This window comes from Triticum aestivum, chromosome 3A (genome assembly GCF_018294505.1).
Source record: "Triticum aestivum cultivar Chinese Spring chromosome 3A, IWGSC CS RefSeq v2.1, whole genome shotgun sequence".
NCBI lineage: Eukaryota > Viridiplantae > Streptophyta > Magnoliopsida > Poales > Poaceae > Triticum > Triticum aestivum.
Window position 1 is genome coordinate 606,722,449 of NC_057800.1, and position 14,989 is coordinate 606,737,437.

Here is a 14,989-nt window from a genome sequence, read left to right on the forward strand (position 1 = left end):
GCGCTCCCGAGGACACATGGGAATATCGTCAAGCTAGTTTTCATCACGTTCATATGATTCGCGTTCGGTACTTTGATAATTTAACATGTGGGTGGACCGGTGCTTGGGTGTTGTTCTTACTTGAACAAGCATCCCACTTATGATTAACCTCTATTGCAAGCATCCGCAACTACAACAAAAGTATTAAGGTAAACCTAACCATAGCATGAAACATATGGATCCAAATCAGCCCCTTACGAAGCAATGCATAAACTAGGGTTTAAGCTTCTGTCACTCTAGCAACCCATCATCTACTTATTACTTCCCAATGCCTTCCTCTAGGTCCAAATAATGGTGAAGTGTTATGTAGTCGACGTTCACATAACACCACTAGAGGGTAGACAACATACATCTCATCAAAATATCGAATGAATACCAAATTCACATGACTACTAATAGCAAGACTTCTCCCTTGTCCTCAGGAACAAACGTAACTACTCACAAAGTATATTCATGTTCATAATCAGAGGGGTAATAATATGCATAAAGGATCTGAACATATGATCTTCCACCAATTAAACCAACTAGCATCAACTACAAGGAGTAATTAACACTACTAGCAACCTATTAGCACCAATCCCGGACTTGGAGACAAGAATTGGATACAAGAGATGAACTAGGGTTTTGAGATGAGATGGTGTTGATGAAGATGTTGATGGAGATTGCCCTCTCCCGATGAGAGGAGCGTTGGTGATGATGATGGCGATGATTTCCCCCTCCAGGAGGGAAGTTTCCACGGCAGAACAACTCTGCCGGAGCCTTAGAGTGGATCCGCCAAGGTTCCGCCTCGTAGCGGCGGAGTTTCGTCCCGAAAGGTTTCTTATCCTTTTTTTCTCGACGAAAGACTTCATATAGGAGAAGATGGTCATCGGAGAGCCACCAGGGGGCCCACGAGGTAGGGGGTGTGCCCTAGGGGGGCACCCCCCACCCTCATGGAAAGGGTGTGGGCCCCTGGTCTTCATCTTTGGCGAGGATTTTCCATTATTTATTATAAGGTATTCCGTGGAGTTTCAGGACTTTTGGAGTTGTGCAGAATAGGTCTCTAATATTTGCTCCTTTTCCAGCCCAGAATTCCAGCAGCCGGCATTCTCCATCCTTATGTAAACCTTGTAAAATAAGAGAGAATAGCCATAAGTATTGTGACATAATGTGAAATAACAGCCCATAATGCAATAAATATCGATGTAAAAGCATGATGCAAAATGGACGTATCAGATGTGCATCCAACGGACGTCGTACTTCTTCAATTTCTGCTCTTCCTGCTCCAGCCACTCAAACAAGCACCGGTGGAACTGCCTGCTCTCTCCTCCCTGCGGCCGGCTGTGCTGCCGCGCAGGCCTCACCGCCCTACCGTACTCCCATCGCTGGCCTAGCCATCCCTGTACTCACCCACACCTGCTGTTATTCTCCGGCGATGGTAGACGAACCAGTAAGCCCTCGTACAGTCGTACTCCCCTCCGCATGAGAAACAACTGCCGAGTCTTCCCTGCCTCCGTGTCATTCCCTTCCTAGGCCTCGCCGCCGTCCACCACCCTAGTGCTCTCGGCGCGGCCTAGTCAACAACCGACATGCATCTGAAGTGGATTGTATGTGGAGAGGCTGACAGCTGGGTCCACGGCCGCACGCAAGGAAATGCCTCTTTATTACACGCAAAATAATGATTCCTCCACCTGACATCTGGGACCCACCGAAAGGGCCTCTGTATTTCGTGAAAAAAAGTTACCACCGCTGACAGCTTGGACCCACCAGCTATATCTTTGCACGCAAGGAAGTGCCTCCTTATTACGCACAAAAAAATGAATACTCCCCCTGCTAGCTGGGACCCAGTATAGTGGCAGGCTGACTTGTGGGCCTACTAAGTTGACGGGGATGGAGGGCTTTGTCAACTTAGTCAATATGCATGATTCTAGATCCAGTGACCGTACGATGTCCATCCAATAGCCATAGTGCTTCTTCAACCTCTAGTCTTCTTGCTCCAGCCACCCAAACCAGCGCCGGTCGTGCCTAGTGCTCCTGCCTCCCGTGGCCAGCCGCGATCCGGCGGAGGCCTCACCGCCCCCTACTACTCCCACCGCTACCCAGGCCATCCCTCTACTCACCCACACCCCCTGTTATTCTGCAACGACGGCAGCCTCACACCGCAGCGAACCAGTGAACCCTCATACTCCTCTACGCGTGGGCATCCACTGTCGTGTCTTCCCCGGCTCCATGTCGTCCCCTTCCTAGGCCTCGCCGTCGTCCGCCGCCCTGGTGCTCTCGGCGCAGCGTGGTCAACATGGTCAAGGAACGACTTCCATCGAAAGAGTACTGTACATGGAGAGGCTGACAGCTGGGTCCACGGCAGCCGCAAGGAAGTGCCTCCTTATTATGCGGAAAATAATTATTCCTTCACCTGACAGCAGGGACCCACCGAACGGGCCACCGTATATGGCGAAAAAATGTTTCCCCCCTGACTGTTGGGACCCACCGGACGGGCCATCGTATTTCATGAAAAAAACGTCCCCCCACTGTCAGCTTGGACCCATCGGAAGTGCCTCCTTATTATGCACAAAAAAAATGAATACTCCCCCTGCTAGTTGGGACCCACCTTGGTGGGTGGCTAACTTGTGGGCCTACTAAGTTGACGGGGACGGAGTGCTTTGTCAACTTAGTCAATATGAATGATTCTAGCTCAAGTGACCGTACGATGTCCATCCAACGGCCGTAGTGCTTCTTCAACCTCTGGTCTTCTTGCTCCAGCCACCCAATGCAGCGCCATTCATGCCGTATGCTCCTGCCTCCCGTGGTCGGCTGTGCTGCCGCGGAGGCCTCACCGCCCCCTACTACTCCCACCGCTGGCCAGGCCCTGTGGCAACGGCAGCCTCACATCGCAGTCGAACAAGTGAACCCTCGTATTCCTCTTCGCGCGGGCTTCCACTGTCGCGTCTTCCCCGGCTCCGCATCGTCCCCTTCCTAGGCCTGGCCGTCGTCCACCGCCCTGGTGCTCTCGGTGCGGCGTGGTCAACGTGGTCAAGGAACGGCTTCCATTGGACGTGGATTGTACGTGGAGAGGCTGACAGCTGGGTCCAAGACCGCAGCAAGGAAGTACCTCCTTATTACGTGCAAAATAATTATTCCTCCACCTGACAGCGGGGACCCACCGGACGGGACATCATATTTTGCGGAAAAAAATGTTTCCCTCTGACTGCTGGGACCCACCAGCTACATCTTCACACGCAAGGAAGTGTGTCCAGGCAAAAAACGATTCGCCCCCTTGACTGTTGGGACCCACCAGCTACATCTTCGCACATAAGGAAGTGCCTGACAGTTGGGACCCACCTGATCGAAGCGTACGTAGCGTTGTCATTCTGGTCACGAGCGTGTACGTACATACTGGTCGATGTAGAGGCGTGCACATGTCGTAGTAGAGGCGCGCACGTAGCATGTACACGTACGTACAACGGCCAGTGTGCAAGAAAGAAAATATGGCCACGTAGGTACATACGGCCAGGGTCTCGAACGCCTACTCGCGCATACGTACGGCCAGGGCTCGTGTACATGGCTGGGTCGGAATGGAGAAACAGGGTCGTCGTCGTGTTCATGGGGAGCCAACCGGCTGGGTCGGAACGGAATGCGTCGTCATGTTCATCGGGAGGGCTTGGATGGAACAGTCGATGGAAACGAGGCCTGGCGTACCGCAGAACGGAGGAAATGGCCTTGTGTTCGACCGGACATGGTCGAAACAGGATCCTGTTCATCGGGAAGGGTCTGGTGTACCGCAAAACGGAGGAAACAGACCTCCTACGGTCGAAATGGGGGTCCTGTTGGTCGGGAGGGGTGTGGCGTACCGCAAAACGGAGGAAACGGACTTGTGTTGGAGCGCTACGGTCGAAACAGGGGTCCTGTTCATTGGGAGGGGTGTGGCGTACCGCAAAACGGGACTCCACGGGACATTGTTCATCTCCACCGTCGACCCCCTCCAGCCTCCACGGGCTACTGTTCATCCACCGTCGACCTCCTCCAGCCTCCACCAGCGACTGTTCATCCATGGGCTCCTGTTCATCCAGCCTCCACCGCCCGCTACTCCACCGGCTACTAGTCAACCAGCCCTCTCCACTGGCTCCTATTCAACCACCCCTCCACGGGCTACTGTTCATCCAGCCCTCCACCGTCTAATGTTCATCCAGCCCTCCACGGGGTGGTCCTGTTCATCCTGCCCTCCACGGGGTGGTCCTATTCATCCTGCCCTCCACGGGGTCCTGTTCATCCAGCCCCAACCGGCTTGATCGATCGAGGTCCTGTTCATCCAGAGGCAACACCATGGGGTCCTGTTCATCCACCCTAGGCCTAGGCATTCGGTAGAAACCGAAATTTCGCTTTCTACTATTCGGTTATTTTATGAATTCGGTTAGCAAGGGTGAAAACCGAAATAGACAGCAAAAATCAACTAACCGAAAATTCTGTTAACCAATTTTTTGGTTTGGTTTTTGGTTTTAACCGAATTAGGGACCATATACAGGAAATATTTTTTACAACATGCATTTTCTAGGCGTGAGCTAACTGTTGTACTCCTTATTCTTATTCCTATTAGAGCCTGCCTTCTTAAGTAACCAAGCTCACTGTCTCATCCCCTGTAGCTAGGCGAGGTGGGATAAAACCAAGTGAAGTGATGTGCGGCTACTGGCGCTGGCTGGGAGAAACTATATTATACAAAGTGTGGGCCTTGGAGAGTTGCATGTAACGTGTGGCAGGCCTAGGAGAGGAGTAAGGCCACCCCTGACTCGCATGCACGTAGTTGCTAGGCCCAAGTAGTTGTATGTATGTGGTAACATGGGCGCTAGGATTTTGTGTGTTCGACCAGCTTACTTCGATTTGTTTATTCGGTGAACGGTATAAAACTGAAATGGCCGAACTTAGTTCGGTTAGTATAAGTGAAAACCGAATTTTACTGTAGCAGCATGAAAAACCAAAAATTCAGTTTTTCAGTTTCGGTTTCAGTTCGGTCTTTGGTTCGTCGGTTTTTATGCCCACCCCTAATCCACCCCCACCGGGAACTGTTCATCCACCCCCCCCCCCCAGCAACGCTCACTGTTCATCCAGAGGCAGCATCGATCGGCTTCAGTTAGCAGCAGTAGCGAAGGAATCACTCGATCGGGTTCAGTTAACAGCCATCGATCGATCGCTCGGGTTCAGTAACGCGTAGCCTGCAGTGCAATCGCTCAGGTTCAGTTAGAGCCCAACGCCTCGCACCCATGCGCGTGCGTGTACGAGAGAAACGCGCATCGGTCGGCCCAGACCACCCACTGTAACCAGGAACACCCTGATATTTTCCTCGCCCTCGCTTCTACCATGGTTTTTTCCGTCATGGACGGCCCAAATAATGTCATGCAGCTGCGTCTTCGGCCCGCCCAAGATGAAAAGCCCATTTTCTATCATGATTTTTTGTCATGGAAGTAGGACCCCACCACATCTATGATGATACCGGGTTTTGTCACAATTATCGTCATAGAAGTGTCATAAGTATGACAGAAAAAAATTTCGTTCGGCCCAAAATGTCAGGGATGTGTCTTTTTTTGTAGTGATATCAAGATATGCGTTCATTGGGGCAGTCACCCAAGTTGGAACCAAATCCATCAGCTCGTCAAGTGGTTTAAACCCTTGAGATGTGTACAACTCCTGATAGAACTGCTGCACTTCAATCCTATCATCCTCCAGTGTTTGACAAATTGACCCATTTGCACGCACAAGTCGTTCAATCTTATTCATTCTTCTTCGTTGCGCTGCTTGTGCGTGAAAAAATTACATATTTCGATCTCCTTCGCGCAGGTACGGCACTGTAGACCATTGACGCATCCATATTTCCTCTTGATGAATTGCCTCATGAAGCTTTTTAACTGTGGCCTTTTCTTCGTCAGTGGGACCTCTTCCAGCAGCTTGACTCCTCGGACGATTCAACTTTTCATGAAGTTTCCTAACTGTGGCCGTCAAGCTATCTCATGCACCCCATGCAGTTAACGAGCTCTGCATGCCATGGAGCGCATGAAGAACTCCAGCCAGACCCTGCAGATCGGCCCCCTTTTGCTAGTTATTCAGGACAACACTATCGTAGTCTGCATGTGTCTGCCACACATCCTCGTAGCGAAATTGTTTCGCTCCTCTTCTTCTTCCGTCAACCACATATTCTCGCAGCTCAACCAGTACAAAGAAATGGTCAAATTTCGTGGTACTAATGTACCGAACTCTAGTATGACCGAAACGATTAATGAACGCCAGATTCCCGAAGGCTCTATCCAGTCGAGCTTTTACATTGTCATCACCTGCTTGGCCATTATCCCATGTATACTCCATTCCAGACCACCCTAGGTCCTCGAACAAGCACTCACCTATTACGTCTCATAACGCCTGATGAAGCTATGTATCTAGGGTAGGGTCATGGATCTGTCCAACATACCCTCCCCAAGGACATCTCTACAAAGAATCAGAAGCAGTCGAAGAGAAAACATCATCCACTCGACCATGAAGATGTGCTCACTCGACCACCTTGAAGACACTCGACCACCAGAAGATGAGAAACCCTCCACTCTGCAACGATCATGACTTAAACCATAGCTTTATGGGCATTTATAACACTTTATTGTAGACGTTACCAGTAACGCCCCACCTTTATGAACATTGAACCCTGTGTAATAGAGGGGAGTTGGGGTCCTGGCACACTCTATATAAGCCACCCCCTCCTCTGGGACAAGGGTTCGCACTTTCTGTAATTCACACACATATATTCAGTCGACCGCCTCAGGGCTCCGAGACGTAGGGCTGTTACTTCCTCCGAGAAGGGCCTGAACTCGTAAAACTTGTGTGTACAACTCCTCCATAGCTAGGATCTTGCCTCTACATTCTCACCCCCCTACTCTACTGCCAGTCTTAGAACCACGACAGTTGGCGCCCACCATGGGGCAGGTGTCTTAGCGACTTGTTGGAGAAGTTGCAATTTTTCCGATCCCCTTCATCATGGTTCTAGGCGGAGGTTTGGTTGAGGGCCGCGAGATCCGTCTCGGCGCGCTCGTGTTTGTCGCCGACGACTCCGCTTGGCTTCAGGAGGCTCCACTCGACGCCGACGCGCTCCCCGCCCGCGGGGCGACGCACTTTCGCGCGTGTGTCCGCGGCATCCTCCTGCGGCAACCGTCGACCCAGTACCAGTCGACTCTAGCAGCCTTCCCCCTACATGCGGCTCACCGGAGCAAATGCCCCAGTCGGTCGAGGCTTCAGCGGTGGGTGAGGCATGCGGTGGCCTGCCAGTCGGCCACCCCTCAAGTCGCGGCGATCGAGCCCAACGAAACTCTCTACGGCCTATTCAATCTGTCGACTGGCTCCGTAGAGACCGCATCCGAGTGTGACAGCAGCGACCCAGTGGCTGAAGTTCTTATGGTCAATGGACCACGCAGCCCTCCTGGCTTCAATCGTGAAGACGGAGGCGACGGGAACGGTGATCTGTCGCGCGTTCACGAGGAGTACCGCCCTGAACCCCTCTCCTCGCACCAGAGGGAGGAACTTCGCCGCCGGAACATGGATGCATTACATACTCCTATAGTTGGAGAAACCCCTGAGGCCCAAGCCTTGGAGCAGGCGCGCTTGGCCAACCTGGCTGAGCGCACTCAACTGGAGAACCTCCAGCGCGCACTGGACGATCGCGCTCGGCAGCACGCTCCTAAATCCAGTCGACACCAGCTTTTTCCTCCTCCGACTCAGGTATACCGAACCCCGATCCAGAATTTGGCTGCTGCTGCCCGGATAGCAGAGTCGATCCAACCCTCCCAGTCAGAAGCTGGTCGAGGTCTGGTGCAGATCCGAGCGTTGCTCCGGGCGGCGGGAGAACATAATACGGTTGTATCTCAGTCGCGGGATAGGATCCACAGTAGATCCGTGATGGCAGACACAGTTCAGTCGGCCCATAGCCCAAGATCACCTCCGAGGCGTGAGGGACGTGGGGATCGACGAGATCAGTACAGAAACCGAGAGCAGTATGATCGCCGAGTCGATCGTGATGATCGTCGTTGAGTGCCCATGCCTCCCCCAAGGAGCGGGTCATACGTGCCTCGGCAGCATGAAGACAGACGCCCTCACAGTGTCGGGCGAGGTATTCCAATCGACCCCAGAGAGCCAGGCTTTGATGCGAGATCTATTCTCATGCAGGGCTTGGTCGACAGAAACAGAGCTCATCGAGAGGGCCATGATAGAGATCCACAAACCAGCAACAGGGTGCATGTATCTGGTCCAGAGTGCTTCAGCAGAGCTATCAGAGCTGCGGTGATTCCCCCCAACTTCAGGTTGGCGTCTGGAGTTAGTAAGTTCACCGGAGAGTCCAAGCCTGACACTTGGCTTGAAGACTACCGAGTGGCTGTCCAGATTGGTGGCGGCAATGATGAAGTGGCCATGAAACACCTTCCTCTGATGTTGGAGGGCTCAGCTAGAGCATGGCTGAATCAGTTAGCGCCTGGCAGCATCTATACTTGGGAAGATCTCGCCCGAGTGTTTGTCAGAACATTCGAGGGCACTTGCAAACGGCCGGCAGGTTTGACAGAGTTGCAGTGTTGTGTTCAGAAGCCGAATGAAACTTTGAGGGATTATATCCAGAGATGGATCACCCTGCACCACACGGTAGAAGATGTGTCAGATCATCAGGCAATTTGTGCCTTTAAGGAAGGCGTCAGGTATCGAGAGTTGAATATGAAGTTCGGCCGGACAGGAAATATGACTCTGGCTCGGATGATGGAAATTGCCACCAAGTATGCCAATGGTGAAGAAGAAGAGCGACTCCGGAGCGGCAAGCACAAAGCAGTCGCCCACGAAGCCGGAGGAGGAAACTCCGGTCGGAAACAGAAGCGCAAGGCCGAGCCAGCTGCTCCGGGTGAAGCCTTGGTTGTGGTTCAAGGAAAGTTCAAGCGGAAGCCCAAAGGGCCGTGGAACCCCAAGAAAGTAAAAGATCAAGATGGGAATGACGTGTTGGATCTGCCGTGCCATATCCATGCCAAAAAAGATGAAGAAGGTAATTTCATTTACCCGAGGCACACCACTCGGCAGTGTCGGCTCCTAATCCAGCAGTTCCGAGAGAAACAACCCCAAGGAAAAGGAGAAAGAAGCGGACAAGGCTGAGGATGAGGAAGAGGATGATGATGGTTATCCCCACGTGAATTCCACTCTGATGATTTTTGCTGACGTTGAGAGTAAAAGTCGATTGAAAGTCATCAACAGAGAAGTGAACATGGTCGCTCCGATGACACCTAGTTACTTGAAGTGGTCACAGACTACCATTACATTCGACCAGTCTGATCATCCAGCGCACATCGCCACCCCTGGGAGGCAAGCACTGGTGGTCGACCCGGTGGTCAAAGGCACTCGACTGACAAAGGTCCTGATGGACGATGGTAGTGGCCTGAACATACTGTATGCAGAAACGTTGAAGGGAATGGGCATTCCGATGTCCAGACTCAGTGAAAGACATATGAGTTTCCATGGGGCCATTCCAGGCAAGAAGGCTGCATCCCTCGGTCAGATTGCACTCGATGTGGTTTTCGGTGATTCTAAAAATTACTGCAAAGAAAAGTTGACGTTTGAAGTTGTGGATTTCCAGAGTGCTTATCATGCAATTCTGGGCAGGCCAACTTATGCACGATTTATGGCTCGACCATGTTACGTGTACCTCAAACTGAAGATGCCTGGCCCTAGAGGAGTGATCACTATCTCTGGTAATCGAAAGAAGGCAGAAGAGTGCTTCCAGAAGGGCTCAAAGATCGCCGATGCCTAGATGGCCGTGGTAGAATTGCAAGAATACCAGAAAAATGCAGATCCGAGTGACTTGCTGCGAGCCAAGAAGCCAGCCACAGATTCAGCATTCCAGTCGTCTGGTGAAACGAAGTCGATTCACATTCACCCGACAAATCCCAATGCTGCTCCGACTCACATTTCAACCTCACTCGACTCCAAATAGGAAGAAGCGCTCATCCAGTTCCTCCGTGAGAACTGGGACATCTTTGCATGGAAGCCTTCTGACATGCCGGGTGTTCCCAGGGGACTGGCTGAGCATCGTTTGCGAGTCGACCCGAAGGTGAAACCAGTTAAAGAGCATCTTCGACGGTCCGCCGTCCAGAAAAGAAAGGCAATCGGTGAAGAGGTGGCTCGACTTTTGGCAGCTGAGTTTATCCGAGAGATTTATCACTCCGAGTGGTTAGCCAATGTTGTCATGGTCCCAAAGAAAGACGACTCACTTCGCATGTGTATTGATTTCAAGCATATCAATCGGGCCTGCCCGAAAGATCACTTCCCTCTCCCTCGCATCGATCAGATAGTCGACTCGACTGCAGGGTGCGAGCGTTTGTCCTTTTTGGACGCCTACTCCGGGTACCACCAGATCCGTCTGTACGGACCCGACGAAATAAAGACAGCTTTTATCACCCCGTTTGGGTGCTTCTGTTATGTCACAATGCCATTCGGTTTGAAGAACGCCGGAGCCACATTCATGCGGATGATTCAGAAGTGCCTGCTCACTCAGATCAGTCGGAATGTGGAAGCATACATGGATGACATTGTGGTCAAGTCACGTAAAGGTTCCGACCTACTGACTGACCTTGCTGAAACCTTTGCCAACCTCAGAAGGTATGATATCAAGCTCAATCCATCAAAGTGCACGTTTGGAGTTCCAGGCGGAAAGTTACTCGGTTTTCTTGTTTCCGAACGAGGAATCGATGCTAACCCAGAGAAAGTAGGCGCTATACTCCGAATGAAACGCCCTGTGCGTGTGCATGATGTCCAGAAGCTTACTGGTTGCTTGGCCGCCCTAAGTCGATTCATTTCTCGCCTCGGTGAAAAGGCGCTGCCTCTTTACCGACTGATGAAGAAATCAGACAAGTTCGAGTGGACCCCAGAAGCTGATGCAGCGTTTGCAGAGCTAAAAGCCCTGCTTTCCACCCAGCCGGTGCTTGCTGCTCCAATCAGCAAAGAGCCTCTACTGCTTTATATAGCAGCCACTGGACAAGTCGTCAGTACAGTACTTACGGTCGAGCGGGAAGAAGAAGGAAAAGCTTATAAGGTTCAACGCCCAGTTTATTATATTTCTGAAGTCCTGACCCCGTCAAAGCAGAGATATCCTCATTATCAGAAGCTTGTCTATGGGATTTACATGACCACGAAGAAGGTTGCACACTATTTCTCGGATCACTCTGTTACAGTCGTCAGCGACGCTCCATTGTCAGAGATTCTGCACAACAGAGATGCAACTGGTCGAGTGGCCAAATGGGCGATTGAACTCCTTCCCTTGGATATCAAGTTTGAGGCAAAGAAAGCTATCAAGTCCCAAGCAATAGCAGATTTCCTCGCCGAGTGGATCGAACAGCAACTGCCGACTCAAGTTCACTCTGAGCACTGGACCATGTTCTTTGACGGATCCAAGATGCTGAACGGTTCTGGTGCTGGAGTAGTTCTGGTATCCCCCGAGGAGACAGGCTCAGATATGTCCTCCAGATTCACTTTGATTCCTCCAACAATGAAGCAGAATATGAAGCACTCCTGTATGGGTTGCGCATGGCCATCTCACTCGGCGTCCGTCGCCTCATGGTCTATGGCGACTCAGATTTGGTAGTTAATCAAGTGATGAAGGAGTGGGACGTCAGAAGCCCAGCCATGACTGGTTACTGCAACGCGGTGAGAAAGCTTGAGAAGAAGTTTGAGGGGTTAGAACTCCACCACATACCCCGACTGAAAAATCAAGCAGCCGACGATTTGGCAAAGATAGGTTCCAAGAGAGAAGCCATTCCCAGCAATGTGTTTTTGGAGCATATTCACTCGCCGACAGTTCAGGAAGATCCTTTTACTGAAGAGCCCCCGCAACCTAAGAGCGCCACAGATCCGACTGAAGTCGAGGTCCCAGCCGTGGTCGACCTGATCATGGAGGTTCTGGCCATTACTCCCGACTGGACGGTGCCCTACATTGCGTACATCCTCAGGAAAGAACTCCCAGAGGATGAAGAAGAGGCTCGACAGATCGTCCGTCGATCCAAGGCCTTTACTGTGATAAGAGGGCAGCTGTTCAGGGAAAGCGTGACTGGAGTCGGTCAGAAATGCATAACACCAGAAGAAGGTCGAATGATCCTCAATGACATCCACTCGGGGACCTGTGGTCATCATGCGTCCTCTCGGGCCATCGTGGCTAAAGCATACCGAGCTGGATTCTATTGGCCACGAGCAAATGAAATGGCGAAAGATATAGTCGACAGATGTGAAGGCTGCCAGTTTTACTCCGACATGTCTCACAAGCCAGCGTCAGCCCTGAAGACCATCCCCCTCATCTGGCCCTTTGCTGTTTGGGGACTGGATATGGTTGGACCACTGAGAACTGGCAGGAGCGGCTTCACTCATGTGCTCGTTGCAGTCGACAAGTTTACCAAATGGATCGAAGCTAAACCTATCAAGAACCTTGATGCTAGCACCGCTGTCAGTTTTATCAGAGAATTGACATTCAAATATGGAGTCCCACACAGCATCATCACGGACAACATATCGAACTTCGATTCCGATGAGTTCAGAGCTTTCTGCGCCTCTCAGGGCACTCGAGTCGACTATGCTTCTGTCGCTCACCCGCAGTCGAACGGACAAGCAGAAAGAGCCAATGGCCTAATTCTCAAAGGACTGAAACCCCGACTGATGCGTGATCTCAAACACGCAGCAGGCGCTTGGGTTGATGAACTTCTGTCAGTTCTGTGGGGTTTGAGGAAAACTCCCAATCAGTCGACCGGACGAACTCCTTTCTTCTTAGTCTATGGAGCCGAAGTTGTTCTGCCAAGTGATCTGCTGCATAGTGCACCTCGAGTTGAGCTCTTCTCCGAAGAGGAAGCAGAGCAGGCCCGGCAAGATTCAGTCGATCTCTTAGAAGAGGAAAGAGAGATGGCCTTGATCCGCTCAACCATCTATCAGCAAGACTTGCGTCGATTCCATGCCAGAAATGTGAGGGGTCGAGCCTTTCAAGAAGGAGACCTGGTTCTTCGAGTGGATCAACAGAAACCACACAAGCTTGCCCCGACTTGGGAGGGCCCCTTCATCATCACCAAAGTTCTCCACAATGGAGCATACCATCTTTACAACATTGAGCATCAGAAAGACGAGCCACGGGCTTGGAACGCGGAGCTGCTCCGCCCCTTTTATACTTAAGCACTAGTTTGAATAAAATGTAATAAGAAACACCTTTGTAATTTTTTTATCAAAGACAAGAGCTTATGGTCCTATCATTTGATTGTTGTGTTCTTATTTACTTCTGAAATCCCCCAGTGGGTGGGCTTACTTAGTCGCGAATCCGTTTCGCCTAAGTTTGAAAAAATCCTACCGAGTGGAGAGCAATCCTCCCACTCGGGGGCTTAGCTGCAGTCCAGTACTCGCCTAAGTTCTCTCACTAAGAGACTTAGCTGCAGTCCAGTACTCGCCTAAGTTTGAAAAATCCTACTGAGTGGAGAGCAATCTTCCCACTCGGAGGCTTAGCTGCAGTCCAGCACTCGCCTAAGTTCTCTCACTAGGAGACTTAGCTGCAGTCCAGTACTCGCCTAAGTTGAAAAAATCCTACCGAGTGGAGAGCAATCCTCCCACTCGAGGGCTTAGCTGCAGTCCAGTACTCGCCTAAGTTCTCTCACTAAGAGACTTAGCTGCAGTCTAGTACTCGCCTAAGTTGAAAAAATCCTACTGAGTGGAGAGCAATCCTCCCACTCGGGAGCTTAGCTGCGGTCCAGCACTCGCCTAAGTTCTCTCACTAGGAGGCTTAGCTACAGTCCGGTACTCGCATAAGTTGAAAAAAATCCTACCGAGTGGAGAGCAACCTTCCCACTCGGGGGCTTAGCTGCGGTCCAGCACTCGCCTAAGTTCTCTCACTAAGAGACTTAGCTGCAGTCCAGTACACGCCTAAATTGAAAAAATCCTACCGAGTGGAGAGCAATCCTCCCACTCGGGGGCTTAGCTGTGGTCCAGCACTTGCCTAAGTTCTCTCACTAGGAGGCTTAGCTGCAGTCCGGTACTCGCATAAGTTTGAAAAAAATCCTACCGAGTGGAGAGCAACCCTCCCACTCGGGGGCTTAGCTGCGGTCCAGCACTCGCCTAAGTTCTCTCACTAGGAGGCTTAGCTGCAGTTCGGTACTCGCATAAGTTTGAAAAAATCCTACCGAGTGGAGAGAAACCCTCCCACTCGGAGGCTTAGCTGTAGTCTAGCACTCGCCTAAGTTCTCTCACTAGGAAACTTAGCTGTAGTCCGGTACTTGCCTAAGTTTGAAGAAAATCCTACCGAGTGGAGAGCGACCCTCCCACTCGGAGGCTTAGCTACAGTCCAGCACTCGCCTAAGTTCTCTCACTAGGAAACTTAGCTGCAGTTCGGTACTCGCCTAAGTTTGAAGAAAATCCTACCGAGTGGAGAGCGACCCTCCCACTCGAGGGCTTAGCTGCAGTCCAGCACTCACCTAAGTTCTCTCACTAGGAGGCTTAGCTGCAGTCCGGTACTCGCCTAAGTTTGAAGAAAATCCTACCGAGTGGAGAGCAATCCTTTCACTCGGGGGCTTAGCCGCAGGCCAGTATTCGCCTAAGTTTGAAACATACCCCTATCCGCAAAGACGACGAGGTACAGGTTGACTGCAACCTTCTCCTTCGGAGCTGCGGCACAAGTACAATGTCCGCTCCATCCCTATCCGCAAGGATGACAAGGTGCAGGTCGACTGCAACCTTCTCCTTCGGAGCTGCAGCACAAGTACAACGTCCGCTCCATCCCTATCCGCAAGGATGACGAGGTGCAGGTCAACTGCAACCTTCTCCTTCGGAGCTGCAGCACAAGTACAACGTCCGCTCCATCCCTATCCGCAAGGATGACGAGGTGCAGGTCGACTGCAACCTTCTCCTTCGGAGCTACGGCACAAGTACAACATCCGCTCCATCCCTGTCCACAAGGATGACG